The sequence below is a fragment of the Manis pentadactyla genome, chromosome 9 (genome assembly GCF_030020395.1).
Source record: "Manis pentadactyla isolate mManPen7 chromosome 9, mManPen7.hap1, whole genome shotgun sequence".
Lineage (NCBI taxonomy): Eukaryota > Metazoa > Chordata > Mammalia > Pholidota > Manidae > Manis > Manis pentadactyla.
Window position 1 is genome coordinate 71,922,536 of NC_080027.1, and position 23,760 is coordinate 71,946,295.

Genomic DNA, 23,760 nt, shown 5'->3' on the forward strand with positions numbered 1-23,760 from the left:
TTTATTTCCACGGTGACAGGTCAATCACTAGAATCCTGTCCACTCAGAGCGAGTCTGCATGCAGCAAGCTGGTCTCTGCCTCTGGGTCTCTCCACCCACGTAATCGTCACAGTCTCTGTCCTCGGCACTACCACCACTCCAGTCTCATCTCTGCTCTGCTGCAGCCTTACAGCCGTGCCACCATGAAGCCCAGAGCACTGGACAGGGCTTTTTTATATAGAGTCAATAACAACATATTGCACACACACATGTAGTGAGCTAGCCAACCAGGGCCAGGTGAGAATCCTGGCCATAGGAACCTTCATTTTATCCACAAATGGCTTTTTTTAATACAAATTTTAAAAATCCTCAAATACCAATCAAAATAACAGCAACAATAAGAGCAAACAGTAGTTCTTGCTATGTGCCAGGCACTGTTCTAATTACACATACTAACTCATTTAATTCCTACAATAACCCTATAAGAACATAAGTATCTCATTTCACAGAAAAAAAAAACTGAGGGACAGAGAGGTTAAAAATCACACAGCTATTCAAATATAACACAGCTCATGCACAACAGTGCAGAATTCAAAATGAGGCAGTTGGGTTCTGAAGTCCACCACTGTTCTATACTGCTTCTTGACTAAAATGGAAGAAATTTGCTGGAAACTATTTTTTAAAAAGGCATGTGAAAGGGAGAGTTTGGACTAATATTAAAAGTAGCTAAAAAGTTGGAGCAGAATGAACTCTAGAAGCTGAAAAGGAACTAGAGATCCCTTGACCCTTAGAAGTTTCTGGGAATAGAGGTACAAGTCTAAGGTCTTAATTTAGTTCTAACACCAAAACAGGCTTAGAGTGATTTCAGAACACCCAGTCACAAAGAAAACAGCCACCTGATGGTTCAAGTGTGTTATTCCTGTGACAAGAGAAAGCATTTTGTTTCAGAAATAAGAAACAAAATGTAAAGTGTCAATGTTACCTGAGACTGTCAGCTTACAGAAATTTATTCATTTGAAAGTGTAGCAGCCTATCAAAGCAGTGATAAGTATCATAAACTTTTTGTTTTGATAGAGGAACAGTTAATGAATATATTAGCATTTAAGGAAGCAGTCATAGTAAGAAAAGGTGAGGTGAGAGAAGTAGATGAAAAGCAGATGACAAGTCCCAACATCATAGTTTTGCTGTATGTACTTCACTTGACAAGAAAAAACAGCAGTTAATGACATTCCTGAGATTTCAGTGATTTCTCAAATTCAAGAATATCTACACAAAATATGTATTTCCCATACAATGATAAATATAAAGTAAATGAAAGATATATGTCCATTTCAGACCCTGAATGGAAGTAACTGCAACAAGAACAACAAAGACTCATTAAGACATGGTTTTGAGTGCTGTACTCTGCTCACTAGCTAAATAATTCACTTCACACAGCTGCCTCTCCATAAAAGTAATTCAAATTCCTGCCACTTCAAAATCACTGTCAGGGTTGCTCAAGAATTGTTCAAACCTGTAATGTTAAATCTACTGTAAGACTTGTGCAGTGGATATTTTTTATTTTCTAGAATTGCAAATTCAAGGAGCTCTGATCCCTATAACTTAGGAAAATTTTACTTAAACCAATTTTTTTATTCATTCCCAGAAGAAATAAGCACCGTCACTTTACAGTTTAAAGAGTGACTGCCTTAAGTGTGATTGCAGCATCAAAACAACCTGAGAACCTAATTTAAAATCCAGATTCCCAAGCTCCCATCACAAAGCTAATCAGGGAGAATCTGTGGAAGTCAGGCTGAAGAATCTGTGGTTTTAAGTAAGCTCCCAGAAAGAAAGCCTACTGCAGGACTTTGTGCTGTCATTTGAGACCACTGAGACACACTCAACATTTTCAAAAACTTAACAAAATTTAACCATTCTTTACTTTAAACTGAATGTTAACTTTGGGTTAACTCTATAAATATTCATCATCAAATACACTTTATAATGGTAATATTCCAATGATTTTAAAAAATCCAGTGTATTGTCTGAAGTTCACTTTTTATATATACGCAAAATCAAAACTCAATTTTGTTTATAATGCATAGCAGTGGACACTTTTAATACAATCAAGTACCAGCTTCCAAAGAGTGAAATACCAATACCACCCCATTCACCCACCAGTAATTCCCACAAGGGCTATATGATCCATGAACTTCAGAACAATATACAACTTGCACAAGCAACAGTTGAAGAGTATTCATTCAAATGGGAGAAACACCTTTTCGCATTATCACAGGCTAGCTGACACTGTGCTAGTCTGTTGTTCATGCATGCCTTTTAGAGAGATACAAGTCTCATAAATTACCAAATAAGAAAATCAAGTTCATCATCTCTTAAATAATCAAGAATTCCTATGATTCTCATCCTGCTCTTTTGTTCCACCTGAGTTATTCTTTTCTAAAAATAAATTCTTATTTCTCTCACCTATATTCCTTTCTCTTATCTCCAAAAATATCTTCCTTAACTCTTACTGACATCATTATGAGTCACCTGTATAATAAATTAAACTACCATTTGTAGGTTTTAAAGATGAGCCAAATTTCTTCAAAGTTTTATCAACAAGGTATTAAATTCAAGTAACATATCTATCTGACAAGAATGTATATTATTCTTATATGTTCACAGTGAATTTAATTAAGATGTTTGAGACTTTCCAAAGGAAGTGATCATCTCTAATCAAATAAGAATAATGCATAGGATGGAGAGAAAAAATACTAACTCTCAAGCACCAATCAGTAAATAGCTGAACAAAAAGCAAAAAAAGTAAACAGTGACCATGTTCAATAAAAATTTTGAGACAAATTTTGTTTTGGAAGGAAAGCTACTTTTTAAAAATAATTATATACTATTAACTACCATAGAAAGTTACCCTGAGAAAATAGGCCACTTGGCAAAATAACTTGAAATTAGACATAAACCAAATATTTTATACATAGGATAAGAAAAGTATCTTAGTACTTATTTCATGGATATATCTTTGCATTATGATAGTAGAATTTAAAATGCTTTTTCAAGTAAAGATACAAATATAAGATTAAAGAAGTCCTTTATAAATTAACATAATACAGTTCAGTAGAAATATTATTAAGCTTTCTCAAAAAGGGAAACACATTTTGGAATACAGTAGCTTGGAACCAGTTAAAATCCACAAAGAATGACAAGTTCAGTAGGTAGGTTTGACCAAAGATTTCATCATAAATTTGTTATACTTTATTGATTGACTTTTCTAATGAAGATCTCACTCCTATGGAGAAGAATAAAATGTACCATAAGTAAATGGAGGTGCCAAGTAAATCAATGTTTCACACAAACTGGCTATACTATATTTTCATTATTTTTACAATTTCAAAAAATGTTTTATTCACCTGTACTTAGTTAAGATTTTAATGATTAAAACATAAAGATTAAGGTCTTATAACCTTTTTTAAAATATAAAACTACTAAATCAGGAAACAATAAGATAAAAATCAAGTTCTATGAATAAATACTTTAAAAGTAAGTACTCTAGAATCATAACCCTGACAACACTAATTATCTTTTCTAGTCTTGGCAGTTATGTTGCATCCTGTTTGGGTGACTGATGGGATAATTTCACTTCATTTTCTCTTAGTTTATTCTGGAACATGTAGGAGAAGAACATTAAAATAATTAACACCTCTAAACAAGGTACTTGATAAAGGTTTTAGTTGAAAAAATAGTGCTTAAAAAAAAAATTCAATTAACACATGATTCTAGAGCAAATAACTAAACCCCCATAAGCTGAAGGAAAACTCTAAGAATTTCTCATGTTAAAAAATAAGCCACTTAGTATTAAATATTTTAGGACTTCTACATGTAAGATCAACACTTTCACAAGGAGCCTTTTTCATCAGCAATTTGAGCTAGCATTACCTTAAATATCAAAAAAGTACATGTCTACATATTTTTATATCATAAAATGTTTTATTAACTAAAAACATTTAATCAGCAGGAATCAAAGCAGTCAAAAATAGGTAAAATGTATGACAAAACAAATTATTCCAATTCCTTACACCCACAGACATTTGGATTAATTTATTGATAATGACCTTACAGCCAAAAGAACACAAGTATTTAAATTAATATTTAATCTCAAATATAAAACTTAACAAATAGTAAATACATTATGTTCAATGGAAAAAAGTATAAAAGATACTATAAATCAACTTTTCTATCTGAACATTTTAATAAATTTTAAGTCATACATAATCTATAGTTTATGTCTTAACACATAACTTATCAAGTATACAGCTTATAATATATAAGGCTATATATTTTAAATAATTAGTTAAAACCATATTCTTTGCCTTGTTCACCTAATTTTTTGTTGTTTATAAAATTGATCACAGTTAGCAGGATAGAAATCGCTTTGAGCTTCATGAATAACATCCAAGAGATGGGAAAGGATTAGTTCTCAGTTGCTGCCAGTTATAGCACCAGGTGGCTTTTTCTGCAGTGAAGGTGTTACCGATAATCCCATTACACTGGTACTAAATCTTGCAGACATCAAAATTATCACCAAGGTTCCTTTTCATCCCATCCTTTCCAAATGACTGGAAGTCGCTTCACCTGAAAGAAGTCAAATCCACATGCAGCTGCTGTTTTAGCAGGCAGCAAACTCTGAGAATGCCAGTCGTGATTCAATTTTGCTGTGCTGGTGGCCCCCTATTCCCTGTCCAATAATACATCTGTTAAGAAATCCTACGGCTACAAATCAAGTTTAATCCTACCAGGGACCTCATGTTGGTCTTGTCTTCCAAAAAGGCAGCAGGTTCTGCTGTCTATCTCTGCTAGTGTCTGGGGAATACCCTTTAAATCCCAGCCCTACTTAGAAGAATAAGCTAAGGATCACAAAACATGACCTCAAAAACCCTGATATGACTATATTCTGACCCAGAGGCATTCATTCTAGGTGAAGATTAGAACTTTGCATAATAAGATTACACAGCAAGTGAATGATATCAAGGGACTATCCATATGCAGGCCGCCTGGTTTTCTATAGACAGCCTGTGCTCTGCAATATGCAGTGCAGACGAAAGAGCTTGGTCTTTCTAGCTGAAATAAAATAGATTCACATAAATTAGCTGGCCATTTCCAGATTCCTAAATCCCCTATTACATCTTTCATTGACAGCTCCTGTGAGGATAGCACAAATGTTATTCCTTTTCATTCTGTGCTTCTATAACAATCATGCTCTGTAATTGAAATGTACATAGATTATGGCTCAAAATTAACATCTTGTTTGCTGTAATCTTGGATTACAATTGACTATGTACATAATAAAATTAGGAAATCAATGGATGGATTTATCATCTCCAAGAAACTAGAGTTATTGTTTAAAGAACAGTTTAACATTTTGTGTCAATACTTTAAATGTAAAAGTCACAAACAGAAATCAAAGAAATCTGAGTAAAAAGAGTACAACAGGCATCTGCCAATATCTACATAAAAATCAGATTACAAAAAATATTAGCCCATTTCCCTCAAATTTAGCAAATGCAAAAAATTCAGAGATCTCATTAACATGATTTTCTCTATAATCCACACTTAAGGAAAACAGTCAATAACATGTAAGAAGTTCTCTACTTCTTAAAGTAGGTACAGTAGCAGTATTTTATAAATACTGCTTTAATCATTTTATACTTTAAAATAATGGAATCAACTCATATCAATCCAAGTTTATAATTCTTAACTATTGTTTTTAAAGTACTTAGTGAAATAACATCTGCTTATATTAAATATATACAGAGCATTAAAATGTACAGTATTAGAGATATTTAGAAAACAATACTTTATTCATTTTTTTCTTTGAAGAATTTTAAAGCTATACAGGCTCTAAGCCAACTTATATGAAAAGAGAGATTCATACACACTCACACAAACACCTAGCCATAAAAATTCTATGACTGCAAAGGGAAGTTCACAACATTATTAAACAAAAAAAAAGCATTAACACTTGCTATTTGCCATAGGATTCTTACAAAACTAAGCTCCTCAGAATACTTGAAATAAGGTTTATTTGACAAGGTTGTTTGCCCATAATTGTTCAGGAACACACCACATCCATTACATCAGCCATTATCTCTTTTCATCACAATATCTTTAAACATATCTATACAAAAGTTGATAAGTACTCAAGAATCAGTTGACATAATTCTAATTTTGTGTATTAATCAGTCATTTATGTATATACCAATGGTATCAGTGGTAGAGCTATAAAAAACACTATGTAACTTCAACTACATAGCACATGAATAGTTTTTGGTTACACTGATTAGGATATTACTAGATAAATAAAAAGATGCAAAAAAAATACACATTTCCGTTATGATATTTGTATGTAATACTTTAGAGCTACCTCTGTTCAGCACCCAGAATGTGACTAGTGCAAACTGAGATAACTGTAAGTATAAAATATATACTGGACTTTGAAGACTAAATATAAGAAAAAAGTAAATATTTTATATTTATTACATGTTGAAAAGATCTGGATATAGTGGGTTAAATGAAGTATACATATGACTTACATTATATTTTTATTGGACAGCACTGCTTCAGAAGATCATACATTTTCAGTAATATATTACTAAGCTAACTGAAGTTGTATGACATAAAAATACTAAAGCAGAGGTTGTTATTACTAAAAAACATTCCAGGGTCAAATCTGTTAGAGAAGCTTAGTAAAGAAAAAACAAAATGCTGTCATTTTAGCCTCTATTTCATATTTCTAGCTTATGAGTAATAGAAGAGAAGGGCCTGGACAAATTGCTGACTAAAATGTACCAAAAAAGAAAGAAGTTTTATAGTTACAAAAATGCTCTAGTCCAGTAAACGTAGGTTTTTAGGAAAAAACATACATCTTGGGCAATCTCAAAAGACTAGTAAAGTCTATGTGTTACCCCTCACTGAGTCCAACAGACAGTAGCTTCAGAAAACATGTCTGGATTTAGAAAGGGCCGTGACTTTTTTCTCGGGTGCTATATAATGGTCCATATTCAAATTTTAAAATACATTATAAGTAATAACAATACAGATGTGAAGCACAATGTATTTCAGAATTTTAGCAAAATAAAAAAGTTTTATACATTAATAGCATGTTGCTTTTCCATTAGCCTTTTCATTATATCCATCAATGTAGGTTTTAAAAAAGATCCGTTAATAAAAAGGGTTTTACAGAAAGAAGAAAAAGTGTAAATAGTTAAATATGAAACATATACCTAATTAAATTAAAGAAAGTTAATGAAGGATTTAGTATGACTACGGACAACTGATATTATACAACTAAAAACCCTCTGTCATAACTGGAATATTATTTCAACATAAACAAGACTATGTAAGGTATTAACTCAGTTAAAAGTTGCTTTTTCATAATTATTCCCTTATAATATTTATCTAAAATACTGAAGATGTAATATGAGTATCAATAAATAAGATGGATAAAATCTAAATCAATTCTTCAAGATTTAGCCAACCACTTTTTCCTGGTCTTTTAAAATTATGTAAGCTCTTTTCTTTTCTGGTTGTAAGTATCACATAGACACACAGAGATATAGAAACACAGTGCACGCGCGCGCGCGCACACACACACACACACACACACACACACACACAAAATAACAATAAAAAAAAACTTTCTAACCATCAATATATAAGTGCAATGATATTCAGTCTAAGTTAATCCCCAGACATTCAAATCCACGAATAAAAATTCATCAGTTTTAAATACACTGAGCCTATTAAGCAAGAACAAAAGCACATGCACAAAAGAGCTTTTAATATATTTCAAAGCCCACAAGAGCCATGGTCTCATTAAAATTATAAATTACACAAACATGGAATGAAGATTCAAACTGCAGTGCAGCTAAGCAGATTACAGAAAACCCCGCGTTCCATATGATAACACACCATGGCCCTCCCAGATGGGGGCTTGGAACAAAAAGGCCATCACCACAGCTAGGGAAAACCTCCTTGTGATCTCTGGTTTCTGTTCAGCAGATGACAGCCAAATAATATGTTGATTATTCTGTTTGTGCTGCTAAGCTTGTAAGATGGAATAAAAGCGATATGATCTATTGTGAACCCAATGCTAATGTGTTGCTCCACTCATAAATAATATACTGAATTTATTTCAAAACTATCTTTTATCTGAATTTCAGTTTTTAAATGCATGAATTAAAATAAAAGCCAGGATAAAATAATATTTAATTTGACACTTTAAGCTAAAAAATATAGATGACAAGTGAAAAATATCTAAGTGCTTAGTCAAGAGTTAAGTAAAATCACCTATCTTTAATTTCAGCACTATGATCAGAGACAAACACATTTTTTAATAGGCAATTACTCTCATTATGAAATATAAATGTAAAACTAAGTAATATAATAATTATGAAGTTAATATACATTATTGATAGGATAAAAACTGAAATACTGAGGCACATAAAACACTTTTCTGTAACATAAAGAATAGCATATAATCAGAACATATATCTCAAATATTTGAAATAATAAAAAGTATCACTGAAGGTCATGAATGTTCATAACTTGAACATATAGATACAGGCTCACAAGAAATCCCACTTAAAAACCAAAATAATGTAAAAGGTTATAGAAATAATTTTCAACTACCATAGAAAGAAATCCTTTCTTTTTTTATAGCTGTAGAGTATTTCATTGTATAGATATGCCATTGTTCATTTAAGCAATATCCTGACAGACATTCTCAAAAGAAACATGTGAATTTATTAATCAAGACACAGGTATTAGATATTTATAGGAGCATTATATTTACACAAAATTGGATGAAATACCGTGATGCAGTCATGTAAGAGAATACAGCAATCAAAGTAAACCACAACTACATGCACAAGGGAGATGAATCTCAAGACATAATGTTTAACAAAGGACAACAGCTACTGAAAATTATACAGTCTAACAGTCTAATTCTATATGTAAAATACAAAATACATAATATTGTTTTTCTTTATTTGGGGGCTGGTTCCATGGTGTATTTGGCTTTTGAAAAATTCACTGAGCCATCCACTTTTATGTGCAATTTTTTATATACACAGCTTTCTTTTTAAAAAGGGAGTTTTACACACAAATACACAGATATACAAAGGCAGTCAAAATCCTTGTCAAAAAAATTTAGGAACTGACACATATACTACCTAAAGGTTCAAACTAAGTGTTTTTATACTACTTACTTGAATAATCAAATTTTCAAGAGAGAAATTCTTCGACTCTTATAAATGAAGGAGAAAAAGCCATTCACCCTATTATCTTCCCTATCCCCAGTCTATACTACTGTATTTTCAGATACCTGGTCTTTGTGTCAGGAACTGCTGCTGCTATTATAACAGAGCTTTATTACAGTCTAAATCTAAAATAGTCTCAATACTGAAAACTTGCTCTTTTGTGGGAAAGTAAAGTAGCACAGACAATAAGGCAGTTTAAAGGATATGTATCATTCCCCCCCTTGCCTTCAAATTTCGTAAGATTTTATTTGTTAATTATGAAAGCTTATTACTAACTTAATAGCAATCTCTTGAAATACCTTCATTTTACTTTTTAATGAAGTTAAAATATAATTGTTTAATATCAATATCATATAAATTGAACAAAATTTTGTAATATGATAGTAAACTAAAATGTGTATCTCATTATCTCCCACTGAAATATTTTAAATATCCCTTATTTCTACACTGGAATCGACATATATTTAACCCTTTCTTTCTCATTTGATTTACAAATAAAGAAAACAAACCAACAATTCTTGACTAGCAACACATCCACATAATCAAAAATTAAAAACAATCTAAAAGATATACAGGAATAGTCCATTACTCCATTTTCCTTCCCCATCCACTCACAGGTTAGATTCTATATACCCTTTCAGATTTTCTTTATGCAAATATAAGCAAATATGAATATATATTTCCCTTCCCCTTTACACAAAAAGTAGTTTACTACACCATTTGGACTCTGCTCTTTTCAAATCACAAGTGTCCTTGAAAACTTTAGAAATCTGTATACAGAGAACTTTCCATCCTTTTTGACAGCTGTAGAGTATTTCATTATATAGATATGCCATAGTTCATTTCACCAGTAACCTACTGAGAAATTTCAGAAATTTCATTCTTTTGCTCCTAAAAAAAAAAAAACTTGAACCCCCAAAGATATTTTGTTCCTAAGGCAATTCTCAAAGATGTTTTCATTGCTAAAAACTACATGAAGCTCTTTATTTCTCCCCAAGTGCATATATAAAATTTGTTGACTAAGTAAGCTTAAAAGCAATTGAATTTGCAAATTTAGAATAACCTCACTGACATAGGAAATTATCATACTGATGCCTAATGTGCTGGGATAGCAACTGTTTATTTTTCTTCACAATAATTCCTACCATTTATAAATAAGTACACCCCTCCACCCCAAGTTTTTTTAAAATTTATATTCAAGTTTATAATTGGGTGAACAGTCAAATGCATTTCACTTTTAAATGTATGTTTTCCTGAAGCACTTACACGTTTTCATGAAACCAAATCTGAATTACCTCTATATTTTCCTTTTAAGCTATCATTTCAAAGGTGGTTTAATCTTTATGACTGCCATTTCCAATAGGTTGAACTGCTCTTTCCAACAAGCAGTGTCACCAAATACATTGCTTTTATGTCACTGCCCATCCTATCAAATATTTTATAATTAGAAAACAAGTCAACTGGAGTTCCTATTTGAATACTTAAATAAATAGAGTTTTAATTTCACTGTTTTTCAAGAAAAGGTATACATGATAATTTTTATTCCCCAAATAAGGATGCACCAGTATATGCAATCTATGTTGTATTTCAGTTGTTCAGAAATCAGTTGTGAGATAATCTCAGTCCCCTGAAACAAGCTGGCTAGCACAGTAGCTAAACCCAAAGCAGATTTTAAAAAGCTCCCACACATTCTACATCCTTAAGTCAGTAGATAGGTTAGAATCATACCTAAGTTCTCACCTAAGCAATGTACAGTGTTAGGCAAATGCTGATTTTAATATTAGAGTCAATATAACACACTGACAAAAAAGACACAAATTAACTCATAAAGGTAAAACAAATCAAACCAAATAACACATCACAAGTGGCACCCAGAACATAAAAGTTGACCAGTCTAGGACAGTTTAGGAGAACAATCCTACACAACATAACGGTCTCTGAGGAAATCATACAAATTCTATGACATGAGTAATGTTCACAATGACAACTCTGAACCATAAAGAAAAAAAACTTCAATTATACTCCGTTCTGTTTAAGAAAACAAGTTTTATATTTTGAAAGCATTTTAGAAAAACACTCATGGCAAGACAAATTTTGACACATAAAAGGATAGTCATCCACAAAATGAACAAATAAGGAATACACCATTCATTAGTAGCCCCGTGAATGAGGACCTACTCAAAGTAAAATTCTCAAAGTTAGAATGTACTATGACTGCCTTTTGGAAGATGAACTATGATAAAATTTAAGTAACATTTTTGGGGACTTTAAGTATACAATTTCCAATGTAAGCTAGTTCTTAGTTATTAGTCAAAGAATATCTTTGATATTTCTTTACATGATAATTTCTGAAACCTAGTCATGCAATTATCCACTTAACTGGTTGGACACCCTCAAGACAATATCCTATTCCACTTTTCACTTTGTATTCTTTAAATTGTGACTGCCAAAGGGTTTCTAGCTCCAACTTGCTAAATGACCTTGTCCAAGTGACTGAAACTCTATAGCTTTTCTTAGTTTCTTCATCAGTAAAGTGAAAACATGACATGATAGTAAACAGAATGAATGTGCTAATAAACTAAAACAAACCATTACTACATTAGGTCCTATATCTATACTATTGTTAGTTAAACTACCACAAACTACCACTTTACATATATTTCAGGTCTACAGTAAAAGGAATTATAATCACTTCAGAATATTTTCCAATATTAAGTTAAGTGCTACTGTTCGAATATAACAAATTTCTCATGTACTTATTTAAATTAGTTTAAAATACCACTATAATTATCTTTAATCTGATAATATATGACTTTGTCCACCTGATACATACAAAAAACAATACATGATATCTAAAAGAATATTCACAGCCACATCATTTATAATAGCTAAACATTAGAAACAACCCAAACCACCACCACCAACAGAATGGATGAATTCTGTCATATTCATTCCAAAGGAATAATATATAATAATGAAACGAATGAAATAAAACTACACGTAATTACACAGATGATCTTCAGAACATAACACTGAGGAAAGGAGGAAGCAATATATATATGATTCCAGACAGTGGTGCTCACCAGCTGGCCCACCATGTCCCCTGTGCCTAGCACCCCAGCAGGCATCCCACAGCTGTGCCAGTATCACACGATAGCATCAAAGGACCAGACTGAAAGGAGTACAAAAGTGATCAGTCTTCAGGCTCAGGTCAATATGCAACATGAGCTTCAAGTCTGGCTATTGGGTCTGGACCTCAGTATCACCACCCCAGCCATTTTTCTGTGTCTGAACACAGCTGCCACCCACAAGAACTGCTAGACAAGGCACTGGAGACCCTGTAGCTAAGTGAAGTGCTAATACCGGAGCTAGAGGAGGAGGGGACCTCCACGGAGAGTAAGGACTTCTTCCAGCTGCTGGAAGATGACACTGCCTGACAGTGCCGAAGTTTGTGCAGAGCTGGAGCCCTGCCAGGAGTGGGTGCTTTCTCATGGCCTGGGCCAGCAGAAGTCTAAGCACAGTAAGGACATCACCTTCATCAACCAAAAATGTAAAAAAGCAAACCCTCGAGATCTCTTTGGCAGCCTGGACATCAACAATACAGTCTACAGGCTCTATTCTATGAGTTGTGACTTTAAAGGGCTTGGCCCAAAGAAAACACTCAGGGAGCTCCTCCAGTTGGACCTCCATACAAGGCCTGGGTCACGTTGCTGGGCATTTCCTCCACCTTTCGCCATGTAGGGGAGGGGGCTGAGCAGTGGCAGGGTTGCTTCTATCCCTACTGAGAAGGGGCTCTGAGTCTCTGACTCTAGAATTACTCCAAGAGACTTAATGTGAGGACTGTGACATTATCAGGTTTGGGAACCCACAGGCAGTGCAAACGAGGTAACTCACCTGATTTCTTCCACTGTTCTTGGACTGCACTGTGACAGGCCCTATCAGCATGCTGCCTTCTAACCCTAGCCTATACCATTTCTTGAAGAATGCTATCCCTTTCTAGCTGCCTTTCCAGCCTCCCACTTACCCTGAAAGGCCACAAGCTTGTCTCCAAGCATCTTGATCCCACTGTGATTGCTGCTACATCTAACTTCCTTACTACTCTTCCTGCCCTAACCTCCCCAGTACACTAAAGAGGACCCTCCCTGACTTTACCTTGAGAGTTCTATGTCTTGTAACCTTCCCCCTGAAAACAACAGAAACATTTCCAGTAAAAATACAAGAATGTTTACCAAAAAAACATGATTCCATAAACATTAAAAAGATGCAGGAAGTAAATATATTGCTGGGGAATGCATAAAATAAATACATAAATACATAAAAATATATACATAAATATACATAAAAATAAAACTGATGAAATTATGTAAGAATTATATAGTTTTCATAAAAATCAGGACATTGGTTACCTCTGAAGAAAAAAGATTACATCAAGGGTTTCTGAGATACAAGTAATGACTTACAGTTACAGAGATGTTTACTTCATACTTATTCATTTTACTATACATTTAAGTTTTCATATGATATCTTATAATCAAAAAGTTTAAAATGATATATTTTCTAAAATAATATATTCTTACAGAGATGAAGAGAGGGCTCCTCTTTCTTTGCTAACAAATTTATTTTCTTGGTCTACATTTCTCATTTTTATTGCAAATTTTAAAATAAAGTTACTATGCCTTATTTTCCACAGTCTTAATTAGGAGTTGATTTTTCAGATTTTCCCAGTAGCTAAAAGGAAGTACCAGTCCACTAAAAAGTGTAAGATCAGTTATCCTGTTAAATCCTTGCTTAACTTGGTTTCTATCACTTTTTCTTCTTTTCGAGAGAATGTATGCTTACTTTCAAAAAAAAATCTACATTACATCAGGTAATAATTTTATATAGGCTGTACTCCAAAAAATGTAGTATTTTAGCTCAAATGTAGAGAGAAAAATACTTTTAACTCTCATATGTTTTAAAACAATTTTGGGAGCATGTGTGTAGGCATACTACAATGGTTCAAGACAGGATGGACACAGACATGACAATGAGGCCCACAATGTCACTCTGTGTAAGCATGGTTCACTGTACTAGAAACCATGAGAGCTGGATTTAGGATGGATATACAAAACAAGTTACACTTAAAGTCCACTGTATAAAATGTAACAGAGTGAGTTATTCAAAATAGATTCAATAATGCCTAACTTAAATTATATTGGAGCTGTTGTAAATACTTCCTGAAGAACAAAAGTATGGAGAATTTAAATTATTATAAAAGAGGCAACAATAATAATAATCTGACTTAAAATACAGACATATACACACACACACAATTTAGGAAATTTTAAAAGGTCCCTGGCCCACAAGCATCCTTCATTACATGTTCGTTTTAACTTTTAGGTGCCACTAAACAGGAAGCAGACAATTGAAGCAAGTCTATCAGCACATTCATTATGCTTCAGATACCATTACAATGGCAATAATGTCACCCCTGATGAGAACAGGGTTGTTTTTGTTGTATACTATTGTTTTTTTGTTAATACAGCAGAGGATTCCCCTCTTTAGTGGGTCCAGCTAACCCAGCTATTTGACCATCATTTAGGGGCCAAGTTTTAAAAATTACAATGTGTCCAGCAGGGAGCAGCATTAGGACATTTGTAAGACTTAACTTGAACATGAAACTGACAGAAGAGGGAAAAAAACCACTTACCATAGGTCAGTACATTAAATTTTCAGGGTAGTTGCAGGGCTTCCAGAAAAAACATTGAAAGTATGTCTCAAAGCATATATGGGTGATCCATGTTTTTAGGATTCCTAAAGGAGGAAATCAAAATTATATTAAGTAAAGGCTTCTCTCAGCCATGCTGAAATGAATTAGTATACAATACAACTAAATGTCTCTCAGTTGTACAGTTGTATCTTCCTCTTACTGCAAAAATGGGATTTGGAATTCATATATTTGATCACATTTTGGATTAAAAAATTTAAAGGAAAAATCCAAAATATTAAAGTCCTTTATCCATCAGGAAATTTAAGTAGAAGAAAGTAAGTGGGAACATAATATATCAATCAACCTAGAGAGAACTGTGGTCAAGGACTTAAAGGTTTGATAAGCCAATCATTACAGTTCTGATATATCAAGTATTTCTAAGCAATGTGGAAGTAATAGAAAGACATAACATTGATTTCTAAATGTCAGCATGAATATCTGAGGTTAATTTTAAGAACAAACAAGCAGCACAGTAGTTTGTAATGCTGTTGTTAAGACTGGTCAGGTTATTTACTGAATATGATAAATGCACATGGTATTATAGAAAACCCTGTGGCCAGTTATAATATGACAAAGGCAAAACATACAATGTTTGATACTGTCTTGGATGCCAAAAACTGCCTCATTCAACTATAACGCCATTTAGGAAATGTTAATAGAAAAAGGAAACATGATTTGCTTCATTTTTAAAAAATTTAACCTTAGTTTACTGAACAGACTTCAAACTTATTTTTAAGAATTTCATTCTGGGAAATGATAAAATTATATAGGCATACCTCAACAGTATTAAAGGTTTGGTTCCAGACCACCACAATAAAGCAAGTATTTCAATAAAGGAAATCAAATCAATTTTTTTTTTGTTTCCTGGTACATATAAAAGTTATGTTTATACTATATTGTAGTCTATTAATATGCCATACCACTATTTCTAAAAAACTGTATATACCTTAATTAAAAAATACATTATTGCTAAAATATTCTGAGCTTTCAGCAAGTCATAACCTTTTTCTAGTGAAAGGCCTTGCCTTCATGTTGATGGCTGCTGACAGATCAGTATATAGTTGCTGAAGGCTGTGGAGGCTGTGGCAGTGTCTTAAAATAAGACAACAATGAAGTTCGCTGCATCAATTCACCCTTCCTTTTATGAAAAATTGTTCTGAAGCATGCAATGTTTTTTGATAACATTTTATTCACAGTAGAACTTTTAAAAGTGGAGTCAATCCTCTCAAACCCTACTGCTACTTTACCAATAAATTTGTAATATTCTAAATCCTTTGTTGTCATTTCAACAATCTTCATAGCATCTTCACCAAGCATAGAGTACATCTCAAGAAACCACTTTATTCATCCATATGCAACTCCTCATTATTTCAAGTTGTATCATGATATTGCAACAATTCAGTCATATCTTCAGGCTCCACTTTTAGTTCTCTTACTATTTCCACCACACCTTCAGTTACTTCCTCCACTAAAGTCTTGCACCCTTTAGTCATCCATGAGGAATAGAATCAACTTCTTCCAAACATATTTGGACCTTTTTTCATGAATGAGGAATGTTTTCAATGGCATCTAGAATGATGAATCCCTTCCAGAAGGTATTCAACTGACTTTGCTCAAATCCATCAGAGGGATCACTAACTGTGGCAGCTACACCCTTATAATATGTATTCCTTAAATAATGACTTGAAAGTCAAAGTTACTCCTTGATATACGGGCTGTGGAATGGATATCATGTTAGCAGGCATGAAAACATTAATCTCACTGTCCATCTCCATCAGAGCTCTTGGGTGATCAGGTGCATTGTCAGTGAGAGGTAATATTTTGAGAGGAGTCTTTTTCTGAGCAGTAGGTCTCAACAGTGGGCTTAAAATATTCATCAAACCACGTTGTAAACAGAGGTGCTCTCATCTAGGCTTTGTTGTTTCCCATTTATACAACATGGAGCAAATCTGGCGTAATTCTTAAAGGCCCTAGGGTTTTCAAAAGGATAAATGAGCATTGGCTTCAACTAAAAATCACCAGCTGCATTAACCCCTAAGAGAGTCAGCCTGTCCTTGGAAGCTTTGAAGCCAGGCATTGACTTCTCCTCTCTAGCTATGAATCTAGCTGGATGACATCATCTTTGTCCAATAGAAGGCTGCTTTGTCTACATCGATAATCTGTTCTTTAGTGTAGCCTACTTCATTAATGATCTTAGCTAGATATTCTGGATAACTTGCACAAGTTTCTATACCAGCATTGCTGGTTCATGTTGTAGTTTTATGTTATGGGGGCAACTTCTTCCTCAAAACATCATGAACCAACTTCTGCTAGCCTCAGACTTTTTTTCCTGCAGCTTTCTCACCACTCGGCCTACATAGACTAAGAGAGGTAGGGCCTTGCTCTGGATTAGGCTTTGAATTAAAGGAATATTGTGGTTGGTGTGATCTTCTGACTAGACCATTAAAACTTTCTCCATGTCAGCAATAAGTGTGTTTCACTTATCATTTATGCATTCACTGGAGTAGCAGTTTTAATTCCCTTCAGAACTTTTCCTTTGCATTCACAATCCGACTGTATGATTACGAGAGCCCTAGCTTTCAGCCTGTCTCAGCTTTTGACACGCCTTCCTCACAAGCTTAATCATTTCTAGCTTTTGATTTAAAGTGAAAGACACAGGACTGTACCTTTCACTTGAACTCTTAAAGAGGACATAGTATGGTTATTAACTGGTATATTAACAATATTGTTGTATCTTAAGGAATGGGGAGACCCAAGGAGAGGGAGAAGGGTAAGGAAACAGCCAGTTGGTGGAGCAGTCAGAACACATACAACATTCACTGATTAGTTTCCTGTATTAAATATACAGTTCATGGCACCCAAGACAATTACAATAGTAACATCAAAGGTCACAGATCACAGATCGCCATAACAAATATAAGAATAAAAAGTTTGATATATTGTGTTAATCACCAAAGTGTGACACAGAAACACAAAGTAAGTAAATGCTGTGGGAGAAATGGTACTAATAGACTTGTTCAACACATAGATGCTACAAACTCTCATTTGTAAAAAATGCATTATCCGTGAAGCACAATAAAATGAGGTATGCCTGTAATACAAAATGGCCTTTAACGTTTTTCTTAACCTTTCATTTTGTGGAAAGAAAAAATATAAATAGTAGTAATATGACACTAAAATCCTAAAGATTTTTAAAAGCTAATAATTTAAAATTTTTGAAGATCTTATTTCAGTGCTGGACAACCCTGAAAAAAAGTTCTTATTTAATCTGAGTTGGAATTGAAATTTCTGTTCTAGAGAAACAAAAGGGTCTAATATCTCTTTCTCAAGGTCAAGGCAGGTGTTAGGAAACTCAATCATTCATCTCTGGGTTAAATATGTCCCCACTTATTAGCTATTATTGTTTCATATCACATTTTCCCACCATCCTGTCATTCTGAATATGTATCCATTATGGCAAGGCAAATATGCCTCATTTTTTGTGCTAATATTTATAAACTGGCTAAATAAAGGGCTGCCTTTACGGACTGAGCTTGGATCCAATTTGCACACAGTATGTAAGTGCATTGATTTTGTTATCAGAGAACCTGGCTCAGCTGTGCATCCTAGCTATGCCACGTACTAGCTTTGTCACTGTGATGGTAATTTTATAATGTCAATTTGACTGGGCCATCACAGGGTGCCAAAATATTTAGCCAAGCATTATTCTGGATGTTCCTATGAGGGTGCTTTGGATTCATTAACATTTGAATCATCAGATGGGGTAAAGAATATTGTCCTCTAATATGGGCCTCATCCAATCCACTGAAGGCCTGAATAGAATAAAAGGCTGACCCTCAGGCCAGTAAAAGGAGTGAAAAACATCAACATACTAGAGATTTTGAAGAATCTCTATAAGACAAAACATATGAAGACATAGTGAAGAAAGAATAGGGTGGAGAGAGCAACAGTCTAGCACAGGGTTTGGCAAACTATGGCCCATAGGGCAAATCTTCTGGGCTACCTTCTTCTTTTATGCTGCCTACAAGCTAAGACTACTTTTAAATGACTGAAAGAGAAAAAGAATAATATGTTATTTTACATGTGATATGTAAAAATTACCTGAAATTCAAATTTCAATACTCATAAGTAAAGCATTATTAAAACCCAACTCATTTGGTAAAACATTGTCTGTGACTGCTTTCCACTGACAAGTTGAGTAGTTGTGAAAGAGGCCACATGGCCTGCAAAACCTCAAGTATTTACTACCTAGTCTCCAAAAAAGTATGCTGACCCTGGCCAAGCACACACACGGAACAGTTTCGAAGCTGGGACTTTTCCTCTGTGGTTCCAAAGGAGTTTGGGGCTGATGAATAGTTAAGGAGGGTAACCAACTAAAAAAGATATGATTTGCCTGAGAGGAATTTTGGCTCCAAAGTATGGCAGTTGGAAACCTAGGATAGAATCCTCTTTATTTGGCTATTAGAGAAGGACCTAGCCTGTCTACTTTCTCTCTGCTTATCCACTTTAAGTAATGCATGCCAGTAAATAAGTCCTACCTATAAGGAATTCCCCATCAGTATGCTTTCCATTTAGGGTTCAGATTGATTAGGGAAACAAAAGAAAGAGAAAACACATTCCACTTACCTACATTGTTCAACTGGTCATATATCAACATGAATGAACAAGGACCACTAACATTTAAGGAAATCACAAGAATGAAGAAGGCCCATGATGAAAAATAGCACAAGCAACTCTGGAGAAGTGAGCAGAAATTCAGAAAAGGAAAAAAAAAAGAAAATTCTATTTAACATCTTCAGAGATATTAAATATTATACCTATAAAAAAGAGGCATATGAAAGAATAGAATTAAAAAAACAGAGTAGAGTTTAGAATACCTGTCTACAACCACCTTCCCCACACACTCTAAAAATAGAAAACAAGAATTGAAGAAATACAGAATAACAACCCAAGGAGGATAATCTCTCTAAAAAAGTTGAAGGAAAAGAGACTCCTTTCTTCCCTCCAAACACACACAAGCGAGAAAAAATGGAAAGGACTAAGGAAAGACAAAGCAGCAGAAAGGAAAACACATATACCCAGGGACACATCTTTGATCTAGAACAGAAGTTGTCAAACTAGGGCCCATGAGCCAAACCCAGAAAACTCCATTTTAGCAAATACAGTTTTACTAGAACACAGCCATGTTCATTCATTTACATGCTGCTTATGGCTGCTTATATGCCACAACAGCAGAGCTAAGCAGTTGCGACATAGAGTCTACAAAGCCTAAAATATTTACTATTTGGTCTTTTACAGGAAAAGTTTCCCAAATCTTGACCTAGAGCTATGGTGTATAATATAGTAGCAACTAGCCAAATGTAGTATATAAATGTTAATAAAATTTAAAATTCAGTTACTTAGGCATATCAGCCACATTGCAAGTGCCCAACAGCCATATATGCTCAACAGCAAATGTACTGGACAATGTAGATACAGAATGTTTACATTATCACAAGAAGTTCTATTGGGCTGATCTGGACATTACCATAATAGATTACTAGAGCTATATCTTAATTATTGCTTTAAAAATGTTACCCAGTGTAATATATACATGTCCTACCTGAACTTTCACCCTGCTTTGACTAAGAAATAGGATACCTACAGTTAGGAGTCCCCCCTTGGGACCAGCTGAAACTGGTGGGATCCAAGATGGTGGCTCACTTGACCTCAAAAGAACCTCTAACTTCATTAAAATACACTTTCCATACTAAATGACATTCCCACCAGCACCATGACAGATGACAATCACCATGAAAAGAACCCAAAGAAATCATAAGAAAACAAAAGAAAAGTGGACATTCTGGTTTTGAGTTCCCAACCCATCCCAATTAAAAAAACATGTATATTCTTCCCCTTACTTTTAATGTCAAATCCCCTCATTAAATTTTCCCTATTTCTGTGACTTCCCAACTCTCACAGGCTGAGAAGTTAATTTGTGCGGCTGCTTCTCCATTCTCTGGCCCCCGAATAAATCCTACACTGCTTGGGACTCACTTTTGTCTCCTATATTGGCTTCGTGACTCTGAACAAGGAAAGACCCCACTTTTTGGAGACTGACTTTATCAGCCATAAAATGTGCTATAGTGAAAACCAAAAGAATAGCTAAGAGAGGTAGGAAGTAAACTTAAATTCAGAAAGACAGAAATTATGAACCTTAAAAAAGAAATAAGGCATAATTCTAAGGTGTCATTCTATGAAATTACCACTAAAATGAATCTTTTAGAAATCCTTCAGTTATTCAGGGAGGGAAGACATGAACTGAGAGAAAAATCCAAAGATACAGCATTACAAATAAGAAACTAAGTATCAGCACAGATATGGAAGAGATTATAAAGGATTCAATGCAGAGAATACAATTGATAAATGGTATCAAATTTGAAAAAAATAAAAAAGGTGTTTCACAAGAAAATATAACTCAAAGAAAGATAGGATAATTGTAAAGACAAGAGCCATGAATAAAAAGCAAAAAAAGTTATGTAATAAATGGTTCAAATTTAGTTCTGAGTTAACAGTGAAAATGTTTGGTAGGACTTTTAATTTTTTCTTATCCTGCAAGAAACTTCGTATCTAGTATATGAACTATAAACGTACTTCATATCCATACTCTCAAACTAGAAAACATCAGTTAAAATAATATGTCCCTCTGTTGACACTACCCATTGAGCCAAGAATTGTTTTTATCTTCATACAGAAGGTTGTGACCATTCATGCAAGTTCAGCAGAAGTAATATAAGGAACTTCACATGGAATGGTTTTGAATATTTGCCCTTTCCCTGGACTCACATAAGTATTCACACTGAAAAGGACTTGATCACATCTCATCAGAAATGTTCAGGACAATAATAAAAACACATGGGCTCACATTAGCACAGAAGCATTGCACCTATGAGACTCCTCAAGTTGAACCATGAAAGGAGCACCAGGCACCAGGCAGTAGTTGTTCCTTATTTGGGCTACATGTGGAAATGAAGAACAGTCTCAGACTGGAAGATACACCCATGCTGGGCAATTCTAGCTCTAGAATTTCTTTATCTTTCATCACTAAAAATTTTCAGTGTTTGCCACTAAAAAATCTTTCCACTTTTATAGATCATTTACTGAACAAATCTCCTTGAACCTAACAAGTTTACATTTTGACACATTTACACTATTACACTGAATATTCTAAGACAAGCATATAGAGTGAATTTTTAAATTTTAATGTAAAACCCCCAGTTTTTTGTTTATATGCAGACTTTCACTAAAATTATGATGAACTTAAGTACTCATGTGCCCTGGACAGTCCCAGATTACACCTACTTTCCTGGCATCCAATATAATTCAGTATTTCAGGACTCTCAGAAATACCCTTATAAAACTCATAAATCAGTAAGGAAATCAAAAAACAAAAAGTAGAAAATATTTTTAAACACATGATGATGAAAATATAAGATGTTTAAAGTTATAGGATACAGCTAGAGCAGTGCTTAGAGAAAATTACACCCTTAACCATAAACAGTGTATTAGAAAAGAAGGTGGAAAATCAATGAATTAAGCTTTTGTAACAAGGTAAAAAAACCAAAATCTCACCAAATCAAAACCAAACTTTGCATAGGAAGAAAATACTTAAGTGCAGTAACCCATAACATAGAGAGTAAACATAAAACAAAATATTTTAAAAGTCAAAAATTGGGCTTTTTAAAAATAGTAGTAAAAATGAAAACTCCCTAGCAAACCTAGCAAAAGGGAGAACAACAACAAACACAAATAACTAATATCAGTAATAAAAATAAAAAAGGAGAAATAACCAGTCACTAAAAAGATGGTAAGTGCTGCTTCTGGTATGGTGAAGTAAGTTCCTAACAAACCCTCCCATAGATAAAAACCATAAACTCAGGACAAAATACAGAAAACTATATGGAGTCTCTACAGGTTGAACAGAATCAAAGATTTTGTTGCAAAGTGAAGCCTGTAAAGAAAAAGAAAAGGGGGGGACTGCCAAAAGGTGAATTTCTTATTTTTACTGATTAAACTTGAGAGCAGTGCAACTCTGAGATGAAAGTCATCCTTCTGTAGGACCTGTAGAATCATGAACTAGCCAATAGAATGGAGAGTCCAGGAAGGAATCTACCTGACAAGTGTGACTTTACTTATTGAAAAGTGGTACTTCTATATAGCAGGGAAAGAACCACCTTTTCAATAAATGGTGCTAGGTCATCAGGATATCAGTACAGGAAAAAACAAATACATCTTCACCCCCGTCTCACATCAAAGACAAAAAAAAAAACTGCAACAGAATGCAGATTCAAATGTTTAAAAGTAATTAGGAGGGCTTTTAGAAGAAACATTGAGATCAACTTTGAAAGACTGGTGTAGGCATATTTAGGCATAAAGCCTTAGCATAACAAGAAAAACTGACACATCAGAATACATTCTGACTAACATCAAAAGACAAGAATATGAACAAGCAAGTTACAGACTGAGAAAAGATATTAGTAATACATTTATCTGAACCTGCACTCACCTAAAACCTAAAAAATAACTCCTACAAATTCAGGAGACAAATAATTCAATTTTTAAAAATTGCAAAGACATGAAGAGACTCTTCACAGACAGGTTACCCAAAAGGCCAATAAACACATGAACAGGTGATCAACTTCATCAGTCCAAACCCAAATGACAATGCCACCACAACACTCC

At 33.9% G+C, this 23,760-nt stretch overlaps 1 protein-coding gene and 1 pseudogene across 4 annotated transcripts in view; one reads left to right on the top strand and one right to left on the bottom strand.

Annotated features, from left to right (window-relative positions):
• Window positions 1-23,760, bottom strand: part of IMMP1L (inner mitochondrial membrane peptidase subunit 1) — an 80,174-nt gene that overhangs the window by 50,519 nt on the left and 5,895 nt on the right. For 2 of the 4 annotated variants that reach the window (XM_036891835.2, XM_057507531.1), the window contains exon 2: window positions 14,980-15,083. The gene's annotated coding sequence lies outside the window, so the exon portion shown is untranslated. Of the gene's footprint in view, window positions 1-14,979; window positions 15,084-19,665; window positions 19,775-23,584; window positions 23,727-23,760 lie in introns of those variants that run through there. The other 2 variants (XM_036891837.2, XM_036891836.2) reach the window with 2 other exon arrangements.
• On the top strand, window positions 11,457-13,472 carry LOC118915738 (lipid transferase CIDEB-like; annotated as a pseudogene).